Genomic DNA, 17628 nt, shown 5'->3' with positions numbered 1-17628 from the left:
AAACGATATAAGAAATACTTCACTCTCTTTCTGATCGCATGACAATATCCACCAGCAATATTCGACCGCAAACGGAATACTACACTCATTTCTTCAAAGATTATTTTGAAGATTCACAACCGTGTAAAGGAAAGATATTAGGATGTGAGATCTCCTGACGAAAACGGACTACAGCACTCATGGCGTAAAAGATTATTTTGGAGATTTTCAACCATGTAAAGGAGAGATATTGGGATGTGAGATTTCCTGTATATATCGACCAGCTATATTCGAACGAAAACGGACTACAACACTCATGACTTCAAAGATTATTTTAGAGATTCTGAACGGAGTAAAGGAGAGACATTGGGATATGAGATCTCCTGACTATATCGACCGAAAACAGACTACAACTCTCATTTATTTTCGTGATTCTCAACCGTGTAAAGGAGATACATTGGGATGTGGGATATGGGTTTCAGTTTCATATCCAAATCTATTGATTCATTGGCGCATTGTTTTAATATGATTTGAGATCTCCTGACTATATTGACCAGCTATATTAGACCGAAAACGGAATACTACACTCATTTCTTCAATGATTATTTTGGAGATTTTCAACCATGTAAAGGAGAGACATTGGTATGTGAGATCTCCTGTATATATTGACTAGTTATATTAGACAGAAAACGGAATACAGCATTCATGGCTTCAAAGATTATTTTGGAGATTCTCAACCAAGTAAAGGAGAGACATTGGAATGTGAGATCTCCTAACTATATCGACCGAAAACAGACAACAACTCTCATTTATTCTCGTGCTTCTCAACCAAGTAAAGGAAAGACATTGGGCTGTGGGATATGGGTATCAGTATCATATACAAATCTATCGATTCATTGGCGCATTTTTTTAATATGAATTGTGTTTTAAAATGCTATTTGCATAATATGAGAACGTGTTCTGCTACCTTACGATTCTTTAAAAATTTGTGGACGATTGGAGTTCACAACATATTCTATGGGGAAATTTGGAATAAACTTCATCCTTTCCATTTTAATGCAGAAACTTCAAAATTATTCTTCAGAAACACTATCGTATTTATTCCTTTATCTTAGTACCAACAAGATTTCAATTTTAAATAGTTCACGGAATCGGAAAATTATTACAGAAACTTCAAACGTAAATTATGTTCACTATTATGACTGACCTCAGTCCTTACATATGAGTACATATTAACAAAATTCTACAATACACTTTTTTATTATGGCCTATAAACGAATTACATTCTTACGTTTAGTCATACATTACTAGTAGCAGTATCTGCATAAATTCGACTGAAAATAAAAACTGTATACAGAACTTTACTTACACAACTTAGTTGGCTGTCAAAACATTGAACAAAAAAAATTTTATATTTACAACGAAAATGAAATGTAGAACAAAAATGTTAAACATTTTACGCCTGACACTGCCAATTAACTTAAACGGTAACAGTTTTGTTTGTTCAATGTAAAGATTCTACAGTAAATTTAATGTTGGCACTTGTGGTGCACCAACTCACCTTGCTTCTTTTTTTATTTTTTAATTACATGGAAATTGAATATGTTAATTGTAATTTTATGAATTACTCTTGCGTATGAACGTCATACGATGAAGTAGAAAATTAACCGACCAAGCAATAATGAAACAGAATAAAAATGTACAGTAAATAACAAGAAAATAGCTTGGCTATATAGGCCATGGAAAAGAGACTTAAGTAAGGCCTAGAAAACTATAGTCTTAAAAATCAGCTTCCCGCCAGATCTACTGCTATTTTAATGCGTACACTATAAAATTATGTCGCATAAAGTATGTAAATATACATGGTACCACATTAAAGATACCTTAAGTATTTAATTGGCCACATTAAAAATTCATTTTTGCCACAAAAAAAAATGTAAAGTACTACTCTAGATTTCTCAAGGCCATTCAACAATAAGCCAACATGCATCCATCCTTCTATTGTATGGTGGTAACTATTGTATTGTACGCAGTTCACAGCAGCATAGTGTCAAGAGAGAACAATGCCCAACAATGTGAAAGTATTTAGCGTCATTGGAGGTAAGGGTGTGTGGTTGCAGTTTAAATATTGCAGAGTTATAAAATCCACAATTCAGAATTTTATCTAGTTCATTATGGCTGGCATTATTTATTTAATAAACATCTTTGAACAGAGTATTTTATGCAACATAATTTATAATTTTGTATACAAACGAGTATAAAACCCACAAAAAGCGCACACAATCATAAATTACATCAAAATAATATTATAATCGGTTTATTAAAACTTATGCCGCATTTAACACAAACTCACAGACAGAGAGAATTATACTATTAGCACAAATTTCAAAAGAGGATGATCTAAGAAGTGCTAACTCATATTAAAAACAAGTAAGAGAGCTACATATATTCGGCTGTGCCGAATCTTATTTACCCTTCACCAAATTATACTTCAAAATACAAATTTTAAATATTTTTAGGTAAACAAAATTTTTTTTTTTATCCAAAGTTGTTTTTTTATTTTTTCGAATTGTTATTTTAAATTTAAAATTTTTTTTTTTTAAATTTTTTAAATTTTAAAATTTTTTTAGTTAAAAAAAAATTGGGTTAAAATATATATTTTCCGATTTTTACCCATTATAGATCCAACTTACTATGGTCTTATATACGTCGTTGCAAAGGTCTTTGAAATATCTATCATCAGATATTCATATTGTATATATTAATGACTTAGTAATCCAGATATAGGTCAAAAATCCAGATTTAGGTAAAAAATCGAGGTTGTCCTGGTTTTTTCCTCATATCTCAGCCATTTGTGGACCGATTTTGCTGATTTTAAATAGGAAACTTCTCGAAAACATGCCTGACAGAATTATAGAAGATTTGGATCCCGAAGATATCTTGGGTCTTCAGAAAATTGATTTCAACAGACGGACAGACAGACGGACATGGCTTAATCGACTCCGCTATCCATAAGGATCCAGAATATATATACTTTATAGGGTCGGAAAATTATATTGTGGAAATTACAAACGGAATGACAAACCCTTCTCACGAAGGTGAAGTATATAATAACATTTTTAATAGATACTATTTACTTGCGAAGGTCTTGAGATATGGCAACACCAATGTTAGAAAATACCCCATCTAACTTCAAACTCAAGATTTGGTTGAACACATTTATTTGTTCGGTTCTATCAACAGAAAGTCTGTTAATAAAGAAGAATATCGGCTGTAGCAATCAAACTTTTGTTACGCCTTCTAAAATTTTGTTGCCACAATTGTAAAATTCGGTAACTAATGATCATTCGATTGGCATCAAATGACAAAAGACCAAAATATTCACTTACAGGTCGGCTCAAACCGGTGACATTTTGTGCTTTATTCGTCACATATCACTGTTTGGAACTATTAGTTATTTTAAGCATTATTAAAGATCTACATATATGTATAGTAGAGATCAAACTACATATAAGGAGCGATTTCCTTTGACATAAAATGTATTCTTCAATAAAGATTAAGCGCAATTACGAAATATTTATAGCGAAATTCCATGAACTGTCATAATCTCGATCGTATTCCAAAATATTTTTAGAGCGTTTAGTATTCATGAGCAAAATAGAGATCCATGTAGAGATCACATTAAGATGAAAAAAAATAAACGATAAATTAACCATACGAGAAGCCAATTCCTTGAACACAAAATGTCTTCCTTAATAATAAATAAGCGCACCTACAAAGTCTTCCTAACAAAAATCCACATTTTTAAAATATCAAAAGAACAGTGGTGGCCACCAATTTAAACAAATACTTGAATTTTTTTCATCAACTGAATTTTAAGTGCGATGGAACCAAAATAAAATGACCTCTAAGGGTATGAAATTTATTATTAATGTTTCTAGTTTCTGAAAAATGTTTGGAAAAATCGGTAAAACATATATGGACAAAGATTTGAAATATTTGAAAATATTTGAAAAAATAATTGACAATTACATGGAATTTAGCAAACAATTTTTGTCTTAAATTCCTGGCCACCACTGTATGTATATCTGAAGAAAAAGCAATACAACTCTCACATATAAGCTGAGCATCAATGCCTATTTTGGAGCATCCCGTTCACTTATAGAAGAGGGCGCAGATGCTTATGGATTTCACTGTTCTATTGATACTATAGGATTTTCGCATAAGTGCGAAATGCCAAATGATAATGCTTAATTTATTATCAGAATGAGTGTTGGTTTGTTCCAGACTTTGGGCTGCCGGCACCAAGTCTACGAAAACGACTTTGCTGATGCCATTACTGAAACGGCGAGCACTGGACTGAGTCATTTGTGAAAAATTGAAAGACCCTTCTCCTTTCTCTCTGAATTCCTTTTCTGTTTCGCATCATTCCGATATGTTTCAATGGATTCATCGTAATATACCAGAAACCGTGAAACAATCTGCAGGGTCAGGAATGCGCAACACAGCTAATCTGTTGATAATTCCTAAGCCTCTTCAGTAACCAATGACCGTCCATGCGCGGTGTAGAGCCCCACCCTACACAAGGTTTCTCGGTTTCAATGCCAGAACATGGCTATCTAGAGCGTTAAAGCCTGTAATTCCGGATGATACCGGACCGTTTCTATGGAATAAATGACACTACGTTAATGTGTCTCCTAACGGTTTGCCCATCAGCAACAAGGGGCTCTGTTGCATGATGGTCTGTGTTCTCCCCATTAATATATACATATATTCCGGGGTAACCATCCCAACGGAGGAAGAAGATGCGTTATTCGAGCTAACGCCTAACACGCAACCCTCTACATCCGCCAATGCCACGATGCAACAGATAAAAACTGCTAACAATGGACCAACAATTGTGTGGAGCTGCACGCAAAGGTCTAAAGCTCTATATGCAAGCAGAGAAAAAATATAGTTGGGCATGGTTACTGTAACCATTTCAATATTGTTACGAGTTTTTTAACTATATTATAGTCACAGTAACCATTTACATGATTGTGGTAACCATAATATGGTTAATTTACGATTCACATGATTGTATCAACCATATATATATTTACTGTAAACAAATATATGTTTGTGACAACCATTCATATGATGAAGGACTTATAGGACATATTATGTTGCTCTCGGCTTATCATAATCTGAGAACAATATAAATATGGTTGCCACAAACTTATATTTGTTTACTGTAACCATATATATGGTTGATACAATCATGTCAATCCTAAATTAACCATATTGTGGTTACCACAATCATGTAAATAGTTACTGTGACAATAATATTGTTAAAAATCTTGTAACACAATTTAAATGGTTACAGTAACCATGCCCAATTATATTTTTTCTCTGCGTGTGGAGAAAGGCATGGACATCGAGGAGGAAAGAATATTGTGCCTAAAGCTGATGAAAGAAATTCGAAGAGAGCTGTGTGACCTTAAAATCCCCAGGAAGAGAGGCAGGTCAGACGGGTCAACTCCTGAAAAACATAGCCCACCTTCATACAGGGATGTGGCTAAAATTGTACGGCTAGGGGTAATTCCATTAGATTTTCCAAGAACAATATGGTCTGATGACAAGCTAATGCTTATTCAAGCAGCAGTCCTGGTCAAAATTGTGGAGCTGAAAAATGGTTCTATTAAACCACAATTTGCAAGCTGCACGTTTAAACCTGACTGGCTTGTGTTTAACTGCAAGTGAAACAATTCAATGGATCAAGGATCATGATCCCTCACTAAAACCTTGGAAAGAAGCTATGTTAAAAGTTGCATCGGAGTATGAGGTTCCACCAACGAAAATATTTGTAGGAAACTTTCCAGAAGCCCCTGAAATACCTACCAACAGGATATTACTCATTGAAGGCCAGAATGATCACCTCATGGTAGAATACTGGAAGATCTTGAATCGGGTCAGCAAGGCCAGCATTGCTGAAATAACAGTGAAAGTCTACGCCAAATATGAACATAATTGACTAAAAGCATAAAGGCCTAAGAAAACAATACCAAGCTAATTTTTTACAAAGTTTAATTGCATTCTCAATTGCATTCTCAATTGCTTTTTCTTGTCGCTTTGTTAGTGCGGCCGAAGCATCGATCCACCATACATAAATTAGATCAATATACAAGATCCCGTCGTTCCTCCAAGGAGCATAGGTCCTCAATAAAATGTTTGAACAACTCTCTATTTTGTGCTAACGCCTTCACTTCGCCCCAACTCTTGCCACTGCTATTTACTTCTGCTTCAATCTGCCTTCTCCATGTATGAGCTGGGCGTCCCCTTCTTCTGTTCCCTTGCGGGTTCCAGTCTATGGCAGTTCTTGTGATGTCGTTAGGCTGCCTTCTAAGGGTGTGGCCGATCCAACGCCATTTTCTTCTCCTTATCTCAATCGATAGAATTTGTTGGTCTGTTTTTTCCCAGAGCGTGTGATTAGATATGGTTCTCGGCCAGAATGCACGTAGAATCTTGCGAAGACAGCAGTTCACGAATACTTGCATTTTCCGTATATCACGAGTGGAAGCGTTTCAAGTCTCGCAGCCGTACAAAAGGATAGATTTTACATTGGCATTGAAGACTGCCATATACAGTTGAAATTGTGTGGTCGATTTCAAGAAGTTGAAGGAGGGTCTTCAAGAGACTACTTAGACCAAAAATATTTGACCATGTCAAACCGTATTCCGAAAAGATATTGGCGACGCTTCGTTAGTATGGTCGTAATATATTACGCGGTAGATATCGAGGAAGCTGAAGAAGATATCAAAATATTTGGTAGAAGCATGAATATGACAACTTGGAGCAAATGTTTTCATTTAAGTAGTCGTTACATGGATCTATTATAATACGCTATAGATAAAAGTCTATTTAAAACTGTGGGGTCGATGCCAAAGAAGCCTAAGATGAAAATTTTATCCAAGAAGATCATGTTGACATTATGTAACCATTGACGAATACTTGGTCCTTTGAAGACTTACAAATGACCAAAGAACTATTGAAGCTAAGCTGGCTTCGGTGGGGAACTATTTTGTAACAATTGACGAATCCTTGTTGCTTCACTTACATGACGAAAGTTTTTAGGAGATCATAGTGATATAATTCGCATGGATTTTCTTGAAAAATGGCAGACATTCTGAGAAATCATAGCATTTTAAACGGATTGGAAGTAACGTTTATCAAAGTACATTGGCCTAAAAAGGGACATAAAAATGGAATAACATTCAAGAAAAATATATTTCTATTTGCTTATAAATAACTTGTACGACCTCTCTCGTAAATATGCATAAACACAATGCACTTAACCCCTACACACCCTCAATAATAAAAGACAATACAAAAATGTATGTAGTCACCGACAGTAGAACATACAAAAACAAATTCGAAACCTAAATTGGTAATAACGCCCCTTTATACACGATGATGATGAGGATGACAGTGACTATAAAAAAATAAACCTACAAAAACCATATTCATATAGTATGTGGAAGCATCATATTGCACATTGTCTCAAATTACCGTGTGGCACAATTTTCGGTTTGTTACAATTTTGTTTTTTCTACGTTATTGTCGCATTTCTGTTTGCGCTCTTTTAATCAAAAATCTAACTGAGAATCTACTAGTAACCGCATAACAAAAGATACTTTACGCTTAACGTGTGTTCGTATGCTTGTGTACAGTACATCCGCCAAAAGCTGCAGAAGATGATGATGCTGATGTGATGGTATGGTGGTGGTGGTGGCATAATCCTATAAAAATGACAAATACTCTAGGAGATTATAAAATATTATACTGGGAGGTCCTTTTCCTTGAACAAGGAAATATGTATGTAGGTAAATATGGAAGCAAAATAGCGTGTACGATGAGAGTACTAAGTTGTATTTAGTTTATGACAGAAACAAATGTATTCTTGGTTCTTGCGATGGATGCATGTAGCAATTGAAAATTGCAGTAAAATACAACTTTATCATTTCATGTAGACAGAACTGTTAAGAAATGATATCGTTTTGAAAATGTAAATTTCCAAATCATATTTTTGATCTTTAATAATATGTTTCAACTTTTAATTTTAATAACTAGTTCCCTATGGATAAAAATATGAATAATAATTCGTTTCACATCAGAATTGGGGGTATTTTGCACAACAAACGTTTTTCTATTAATCACTATGTGGCCTCATAAATACATCATTATTTCATTACTATATAAGTAAATCTACACAGAGAAAACAGATTCGTGATAGCAAAAGAATTTGTTGCCAATCGAATGATTCTACCTTAAGCTACGTTTCCGCATACACCGTAATCGGCACCGAAAACGAAATTCCATACATTTGCACCGAAAAAAGTTCGTTTCCGAAATCGCCAACGAAAATTGGTAACGAAACGGCACCGATCAGTAACGAAAAACCTGTCATTTGGGGCCGAAACGAAAACAACTTCAAGTAAGTGGTTTCCGGTGCTGTAGGAACGAAATTATTTTAGTTATTTTTTATTTCAAATTTAAAGAAAATAAATTTTCTTTATTGGAAGAGGAAAAAATAAAAAAAATAATGAAATTCTATTTAATGTGCGACATCTAAAATTAAAAAATAATTTCGTTTCTGTTTTATGCCGCAACGAACCCAACTGAAACGAAAACAATTCAGAAACGAGACGGTGACGAACACCAACGTATTTCAGTTTCAATTTTCGTTATCGGCGCCGATTACGGTGTATGCGGAAACCCAGCTTTAGTGACCGAATTTTACAATTGTGGCTACAACATTTTGGAAAGGGTAATACAAGTTTGGTTGCTTCAACTGAAATTCTTCTTTATCAACTGACTTTCTGTTGATAGAACCGAAAAAGTATATGTGTGTAGCCGAATCATTCCATTGGCAACAAATTCAGTTGCTATTACGAATCTGTTTTCTCTCTGTATTTAATAAATTAATTACTTTTCAAAACAATTATTTAAAAGTCTGTCTAATAGTGAAAAATAGCCAAACTACAACTGTATACAAACTCAAGTAGACCTCTACTTTCCTCACAGCAGCACTAGGTACTTGTAGTGGCAGTTAAACAGAAGAAAAAAAAACCATCAATTTGCAACACTACAGGTAGAGACATGACAAGACAGACTCCTTTCTTCAAGATATCACATTTCAACTTAACTCAGTTAAATAGCAACATCACTATCATCTGTAATAGTAGTAGCAGCAGCAACTCAGTAACAAATACTACTTTCTTCTTCACTACCAAGCATCCAAACTACCAACCATTTATACAGAAAGATTCATGTCCAAATGTAGAAATTCATTTAGTCAACCTTCATGTGCATCCCTGCAGTTTTGTGTTGTTAGAGAAAACGTAAAAGAATCATAAGAAATATATTTTCATCATTTTTGAATATAAACTTCCTTGTTTGACGGCCTTTTGAGCAATTACAACTGACATTAAGTGCGTAAATATACAATTTATGAGCCATAATGATGGCTAAAAGAGCACAAGTAGTACGAGTACGGACAGTAGTAGCTGTCATGCTGTGTCAGTAAGAGAATGTCAGTGATTGTATTCATACTTATATATTTTTTTACTTATTTATTTGTAACTTAATTTACAATTACATCCTCCTTATTTTTCTTACGTATTATTATGAAATCCTTGTTGGTTTTTATTGTTTTTCGGAGTATCCCAGCGAAATATTGTTTGAAATAAAGAGTAAAATTGACAATGAAATCCAGTTTGAAATATATTTTCCTCAAATGTCGACTATCTTTATAGAATGTATATAGCGTTTGCCGTAATATGCAACTACTGACACCGGAAAATAGAAGGGGTATATATAGCTAATGGACTTGCAAAAGCCGTTGAGAACCTCTTTGACATTATCATAGCCCTAATAAAATCTAACTGCTGAATGCTGAAAAGTTAGACTAAGAGATATTTATTGAAACAAGGAATCATGTTAGGAGGAACATCCATGTTTTGCAGCACTTTCGTCGCACTTTGCTGTATTAAATAAACCAGATTTTTCTTAAATGAAGCAGATGGCTTGTAGATCCGGACATTTGGATATGATTAGCCAGTCGCTACCCATGATCAATGCACTTGGGACCATTTAAATTGACCATTTAAATTGGCCTCATTCATATGGTCCAATTTTGTTTTTGAATAACTTTTTTTATTAAATAAAAAATATTTTTTTTTTGAGGGGTGGAAATCTTTATTTGTTTCTTTGCAATTTTTTCTGTTAATTGGAAAATATGATAGCCACCAAGTGACTGCTGTCAGTATTGTTACACATTTGTTTCCGTTTTATCGCATTTCCCAAAACTTTCCGCAAGATTTCTGATGATAACTGTTCGCATTTCTGTCGAATATTCTCCGTAAGAGCTGCGATTGTCTGAATCTTGTTCGCATAAACCCGCGACTTCAAGTAGCCCCAATTAAAGAAGTCTGGGATGGTTAAATCGGGCGATCTTGCTGGCCATACCAAATCGCCAAAACGGGGGATTACGCGACCAGGAAATGCTTCCTTCACAATATCGACACAATTATTCTACGCTCTTGCGGAGTATAGCGCTCCATTGTTGCGTAAGTTATAACATCTTCCGATAGGGTGATTAATTTTGCGACACCTTGTGTAACTGCCAATTTGTAAATGAACGAGTTAGTCTGTATCTTAGACCTGGTTTGAGGAAGGTTTATGCCAAAAAAAAATAATTAATGAGCATCTAAAGAGCCGATCGAATGGATCCATATAAGTGTTTATCCTTCTAAAATCCATAGTAGGACAGCCAATTTTTGCATAAAAGAGTCAGGTTAGGTTGAGTAGAGGTCTGTTAAAAAGGCCCATACCAGTTTTGGCTCCATATCCATAAGCCTATAAAGATAAAAATCGGCTTTGTTAAAAACAAAATTCATTCGATCTTAAATCAGTGATTTCCAATTTGACTTCCTAAGATATTCCTAGTTTGGCATAGTATCCATATGAATATGTTTCTTTCTAATAAACTAAATTCAGAATATTGACACAGGTGGTATTCTAGCGTTTCATCCTCTTCTTCATATGCTCTACAGGTCGTATCCCAGCAAAAATTTTGTGAATTTTTGTAATGACAACTAGTTATTTCATGCATTCTTTTGTAAGGAGTGGTGGTTACCCAGCACATTATTTTATTTACTAGAATAAGTACTTATTTGTATGCAGGCTGGTAATGAACTTTTGCATTTAGCACAGCTATCTAGTGTGTTTGACTGGAAAACGGGAGGTTAGTGGTTCGCCACCTGTCAAAGACATTAATTTTTTTGTTCATATCACTCATTCATTCATTTATATGTTGATGTTAAAACTCTTGTTAACTTCCAATAAAATAACTCGTATATGGAGCAGTGAGTTAGCAGCTTGACTATCAAACACAAGCAAATAATGTGACTGTTCGATTCCCACACAAGGCAATATTTTTTGTGTTTTTTTTTAGCTACATATTCTTGTTGTGAATTTACTACTTATTTCTCAACTGATTGTAAGTACATTTGTAAGCTTGACCCCTGAATTTTTTAAAAATCTCGAACAACGGTAAGTAGTGTTTCAGTCAAATAATAAGTAGATATCGCTTTGCTCCAATTATACTTGCTGGCTTACTAGGTAAGTAAAGTTTTTGCTGGGATCATTTGAAATACCCATGCAAAACAGATGAGACTTCAGTTTTGCATCTAAGTGTGGCATGCTAGAGTTACTCAGTATCTTGGACTTTGCTCCAGGGAGGTTTATGACAGAGAACATGCTTTATCATCTCATCCTCATTATAAAATATTCCGTGGCCCACATAACCCTAACCGTCGAGCATTAAGGCTGTGAGCCGTAGTGATTATAATGAATGCTTATAAGATACATTACAAGAGTTCCATTTTTACCCAATGAGAGCTCGTTACAGAAACACAACATAATGTCACGATAAATTGACCTTCATAATTTGTCTGACCATCTATAAAAATACGAATATTCTTTCCACATGTTCGAAAGAACCTAATCCATTAAATCCTTGATACCCAGAAGAACAGCAAGAGTTTCTGGTCCTTTGTCAAGTGGATTCGGAATAGTACCGGTGATTTAATTCCTTCTCTTCTGAGGGGATATTGCATTGTCAACGAAGCTAAGGAGTAAGCAAAGCTTTTGATGGAAATGTTTTCAACCAATTCCTATCTTCCCGACTGCAAATAATCAGTGTGTACTATACCTAAATTCTTTAGGATTCGGACAGTTAAGAACCTTTTTATATGGACTCAATGTTAACAAATCCTCTGGTTCAAATAATATTCCTGTTCTAAACTGGCTCGTTCATTAAGGAATATTTTCTAACGTCCAACCAACAGCCTGGATAATTAGCGCTCAATTGTTATTTCTTTTGAACTCTCGAAGGATATGAAGAGCATGTTGACGGATTCCGCAGTGGTCGTTCAATTGGAGACCTAATGGCTTTTATTTCGGAACAGTGGTGTCAATCAATGCACCGGATGAGGGAGAGTATGGTAGTCGCAATGAACATTTATAGAGTACTGCTTTCAAAACTGATATCGTTCGGTGTTGGGATTTGAAATTTCTCGTTTTATTTAAATTCCTGATGGTAGTTTGTTCTGAGAACTTTTATTACATTCTGGAATTCCCCAGGACTCTGTTCTTTCTACATCCCTTTTTTTAATATGCATGAATGATTTATTAACATAATATAATATGAATAACAAATATATGTATGAGTCGGAAAATCGTGACCTTACAAACAATATTCAGATGGCATGAATTGAACCGGACTAATTTTAACGCACTCGAAACTCAGCAATTCTAACACAAACAGTCTAGAGAGTTCACCACAATCATGTCTTCTTAAAAATCATGTTGTTGAGTACCAGTGTTTGGGTGAAAAAATTGTTGGAGATTAAGATAATATCTGATTCAAGGTACGGGAATACACAGACGTCCCGAATCGTCATATATTATAGGTGCTTGAAATTCTTGGGACATTCCAGGACATATTTCTACTCTTCCATATTAGTATATTTTACAGATATTATTATGGGGGTTGTTCAACGGAGACATTCGGGGTACCAATTTGTTATGGATTGGAATATCGAGCGGTTTATATTATAGCGAATATTCGGTTTTGGTTTAATCATACGTAATGAAATGTTTTTCTGGTGGAATAAATTATTAACCAATTCTCTTTCCTCGCTCGCACAACTTTACTTCCTAACGTCAGCACAATGCACTGCCTATTTAAGGGTATCATCGGAAATTTGGTTATTCAAAACAAAAAAGGAGCCTGGGAAAAAAAGTGCAAAATATAAGTCTAAATATTTAATGAACATTTAATGAATATATTTCAACCAAACAACCCACGAATGAGATGTATCGCAAGAGTTTCAATCGTACAATATCAGACTTTGAAATAATCACAGTTAGTCTAGAAGATGAAAACTATAAAAAACCAACTTAATGTAATCTTGACACTAGTCGGGTTTCCCAAATAATTGGAAAATGTACATGATTATAAATATACTAAAACCAGACAAGTAGTTGATAGTTCCATCCTTGTATCGGCTTTCCAAAGTTTAAACCATTATATTGTATTTCAAAACCATTAAACATTTTACTGGGTTCGTTAAGCAACCCTTACTTTCTTTTTTCTAAAATAATTCCATTTGCATTTTTGTATTCAATTATAGTTTTTTATTATTGCAATTTGAAGTTAAACAAGCATCATTCATATTTAATTTTTTACAATTATGTATGTAAATGACCACAACCCCTAAACTGGTTGTTGCCTTTAAGGGTGAATAATAATAAAAAAATAAAAATGTTTTTTATTCAGGAATTTTTTATTGTTCAAGTTTCTATTGCAATTGACTTGAAATAAACATTCAACATTTTTTCTGTATGAATTGGAAACGAGTTTGAGAAGTGGTTTTTAGTTTTAAATTCAACAGGCTTTTGATGCCCATGTAAAAGGAGTTTGCATTGATTGGAAAAGTTTATTAATACTAGCAGTTTTTGTTCATATCCTTCTCTATTAGTGGTAAGGGTATATATAAGTTTGTCATTACTATTGAATTTCTACAAATATTCATACTCATAGATAGAGCAGTCGTTTAAGCGATGTGCGTCTGTTCGGAATAGCTTTTCCGAAACCCCCAGTAAACTCGTTAAAATTATTCACCAATTGATTAAATAAGTGAATCTTCGCTCCAGATCGGCTGAAGTCTTATAAAACCAAGGATTGTTAAACTAGCGAGAGTTTTACTAACCGGTAATGTTTTCCCCAGGAAATAACGGTTCACAGCAGCCGATTTGTTACGAAATCAATTCATTACTTTAATCATTAAATATATACCCGGGAAGGAACAGAGGACACAGAATTGCTTCCATTTTAGGTTTCTAGGGTATTTATATCAAAGGGACCACTTCATGACAATGTCCTAGGAGAAAAATCCAAAATCACTTGGTCTCAAAATTGGATAAAAATTAATTATTTGTTTAGCTTTAATTTTGAAACATTTGTACAATATAATATTATTCAAAGTATTGGCCATTGTTAGCTATGTCCTATTCCAATTTTTCTGGCAGCATATGGATTCCGAACCAAAAGAAGATAAGCAATATTTTAAGGGCCAAGAACGAATCAAGCCAAACTCTGTTCCAAAGTGAAGCGTATTTCAGATAGAGTGTTCTGCGATTGAAACAAATAGTAGTCGGAAGGGTCACGGTCTGGACTACTTCCCAAACACTTTATTATAAAAACTTTTTAAGAGGTATTGCAGCATGTGTCAGAGCGTTGTCACGACGGAATATTGCGGTTTTATGTCTGGCCGTTTTTTTTTTCTTGGACCTACTCATGCAAAGCATTGTTTTGGAACTAGAAAAATAGGTTATGGGAGGGAGGATAGAGGGAGTAGTGTTTGTGGACATTTGATTTGAATTTTCCTATATTGAAAGTGACAGGAAAGACTTCAGGAGGAAGCTTATTCCACATACGGATAGTACGGCTAAAGAACGAATTTTCCCTGTAATGTGTTGTGCGATCCACTGTCCAGTCGACAACGAATTGATGTGTCCTTGCCGAAGAGCGTGTGTTGCGTAAAAAATTACGGGTTTCGGGAACATGTTCGCTAATTTTAGCAGAGCACATACCATTGTAGTATCGGTAGAACAGTGAAACACAACCCACATTGCGACGATGTTCCAGTGAGTAAATAGAGCTGGATGCCCTACTATCACCGATAAGCATCTTCGCCCTCTCCTGTACGCGGTCGAGTAACTCCAAAATAGACTTCGAAGCATGAGAGTTGTATTCCATTTTAGGTCGGATATAATGTTGCTGTTATCTGCAAAAGAGTAGATAGGGTTGGAAGTTTGACGTAGAAGGAAGAAATCGAGTAGGAGAAAGGAAAACGGTATATGGAACGACACCATTTTTCCGATAGGAAGTCTAGCAAGTCTCCCGTAGAGCGTCCTCTACGAAAGCCATACTGCCGGTCGCTGAGTAAATTGTTGGACTCTAAATATTTCACAAGATGGTAGTTAACCATACTCTCCACAACCTTGGAAAGTGCAGAATAAATTGCTATTGGGCGATAATTTTCAGGGTTGTTAACCTCTCCCTTTTTAGGAATTGGCGTTACATTAGCAACCTTCCAACATACTGGAAATTTGCCGGCACGGTATAAAGTGCTGAAAAGGTTAGCTAATGGACAAGCTAGCGTCGAAGAACACTGCTGGTATACCATCAGGCCCAGGAGATCTGCTAAAACCCTTTCAGCAGCTCATAATAGATAGGACCCTTTTGCTCCCATCAAATACAGAGAATTACCTTACCGCCATGGACATTTGTCTTTGGTGTCGATTCGGCTGGTTGGCCGGGCTTCAAATACCATCTCGTACGCTTCGGGTTATCGTAATGGATCCATTTTTCATCGCAAATAATGATTAGGTGCAAAAACGATTTTCTTTTATAGCGTTCAAGGGTCATTAAAGGACATACAAAATCGTCTTTCAAGGTCTCTCGGTTTCAATGCATATGGTACCCAAATGTCCTGCTTTGGGATGAATCCTGCTGCTCGAAAAGTTTTGAAATTACTACTTGAGTAGCTCCCAATGATTTTGCAAGCTCTTATTAAGTTTTGCAACAGTCTTCATGGAGTTATGCCTCCACTTCTTGGTCTTCAAAATTTTTTGGCTGGCATGGGCGATCTTTGTCTTCTGTATCAAAATCACCACTTCTGAATCGCACAAACCATCTCTCACACGTTAAAACCGATAGAACACATTCACCATAAGCTTTGGTAAGCAATCTCACACGTTAAAACCGATAGAACACATTCACCATAAGCTTTGGTAAGCAATCGGTGTGCTTCATCGGCACTTTTTTTTCAAATTAAAGAAGTAAAGCAAAACTTCCCGCATATGATGATTTTTTGGTACAAAAGTCGACATTTTCAAAGTAAAAAAAAAAACATTGTTGTTTTAATGTTCAATAACTAAGTGAGACTAAATGACAGATATGTACCCTTCAAAATGACATATAAATTATTAAAAACACAAACCGCGTTCATACGCCATCTATTGTAAATCCCGCATTTTTAAGTTATAAAATTAAAACTATAAAATATAATTTATTACCAGATGTGTTATATAATTCGTTTATAAATTGTCAACTTTTTATCAAATCGTCTACTTTTCATGTGTAATGGGACTAGTGCGTTTAAAATAATTGACACAAATTCCCCATTAAGTAGTTGGCAACGCAAGCAAAGGGATATTTTTATAGCGAAGAACTTTCTTCATAAAGTCTTGATTGTCATCGGTTTTTTACATGGTTTCAGTTGAAAAATCATCAGTCTCTTGAAATGCCCATTTGTCTGTCAAATACCAACATGACTTTTTGATTTATTTATTCAATGTTCAATTGTCCAATTTTGATAAATGAAATAGGTATTATTTAAAACAAAAAAAATCTAAAAAGCACTTACCTAATTAAATAATTTACTGGTTTCATAAAATCCTTAAGACTTGTTGAAAATGTTGCATTCAATTACAATTGTTTAACATTAACACTTGAATTTAATTAAATTTACTCAATTTGTTTTGTTATAAATATGTATATGAATTGGTTTTAAAATGATGATTTCAACACTACAATTATTTAATGAATTTATTTAAGTTTAACACACATGTATGTATATGAAATTTTTTTATTATTTTTTTATTAAACTTTTGCACTTGCTTTTTTATTTATTAGATTTGCATATTTTTTATTCCTTTTTTAAATTGCTACTTTTTTTACTTATTGCAGAAGTAAATGAATAGACATTAATCAGTAATTTTATTTATTATTTTTCTTATTATTTTGTAAACTGCTATCAATTGTATAGCAAACATCTGGTTATTGAAAGTAATTTCTTTTCTTATTTTATTTAAGAATTTTTGTTATAGATTTATTTTATTGATGATGTCTAATTTGTACAATTAATAGCTGAAAATAGATATAAAATATAATATTAGTAAAACAGTCAAATAAAACGTGTTGTTAACAAATATATATTTCTAAATACAGACGTTAACTAGAAATTGTTCTAAGAACTT

At 34.3% G+C, this 17628-nt stretch overlaps 1 protein-coding gene across 3 annotated transcripts in view; it reads right to left on the bottom strand.

Moving 5' to 3' along the window:
• Sulf1 (Extracellular sulfatase Sulf1) overlaps positions 1-17201 on the bottom strand; it is a 246244-nt gene extending 229043 nt beyond the window's left edge. Inside the window, exon 1 of one of the 3 annotated variants that reach the window (XM_065509627.1) lies at positions 17016-17201. The gene's annotated coding sequence lies outside the window, so the exon portion shown is untranslated. The remainder of the gene's footprint in view (positions 1-17015) is intronic. The other 2 variants (XM_065509611.1, XM_065509634.1) reach the window with 2 other exon arrangements.
• Positions 17202-17628: the final 427 nt, after the last annotated feature.

Source organism: Calliphora vicina, chromosome 1 (assembly GCF_958450345.1).
Source record: "Calliphora vicina chromosome 1, idCalVici1.1, whole genome shotgun sequence".
Taxonomy (NCBI): Eukaryota; Metazoa; Arthropoda; class Insecta; order Diptera; family Calliphoridae; genus Calliphora; species Calliphora vicina.
Note: the sequence above shows the minus strand (reverse complement) of the source record. Positions and strands in the feature narration are given on the sequence as shown.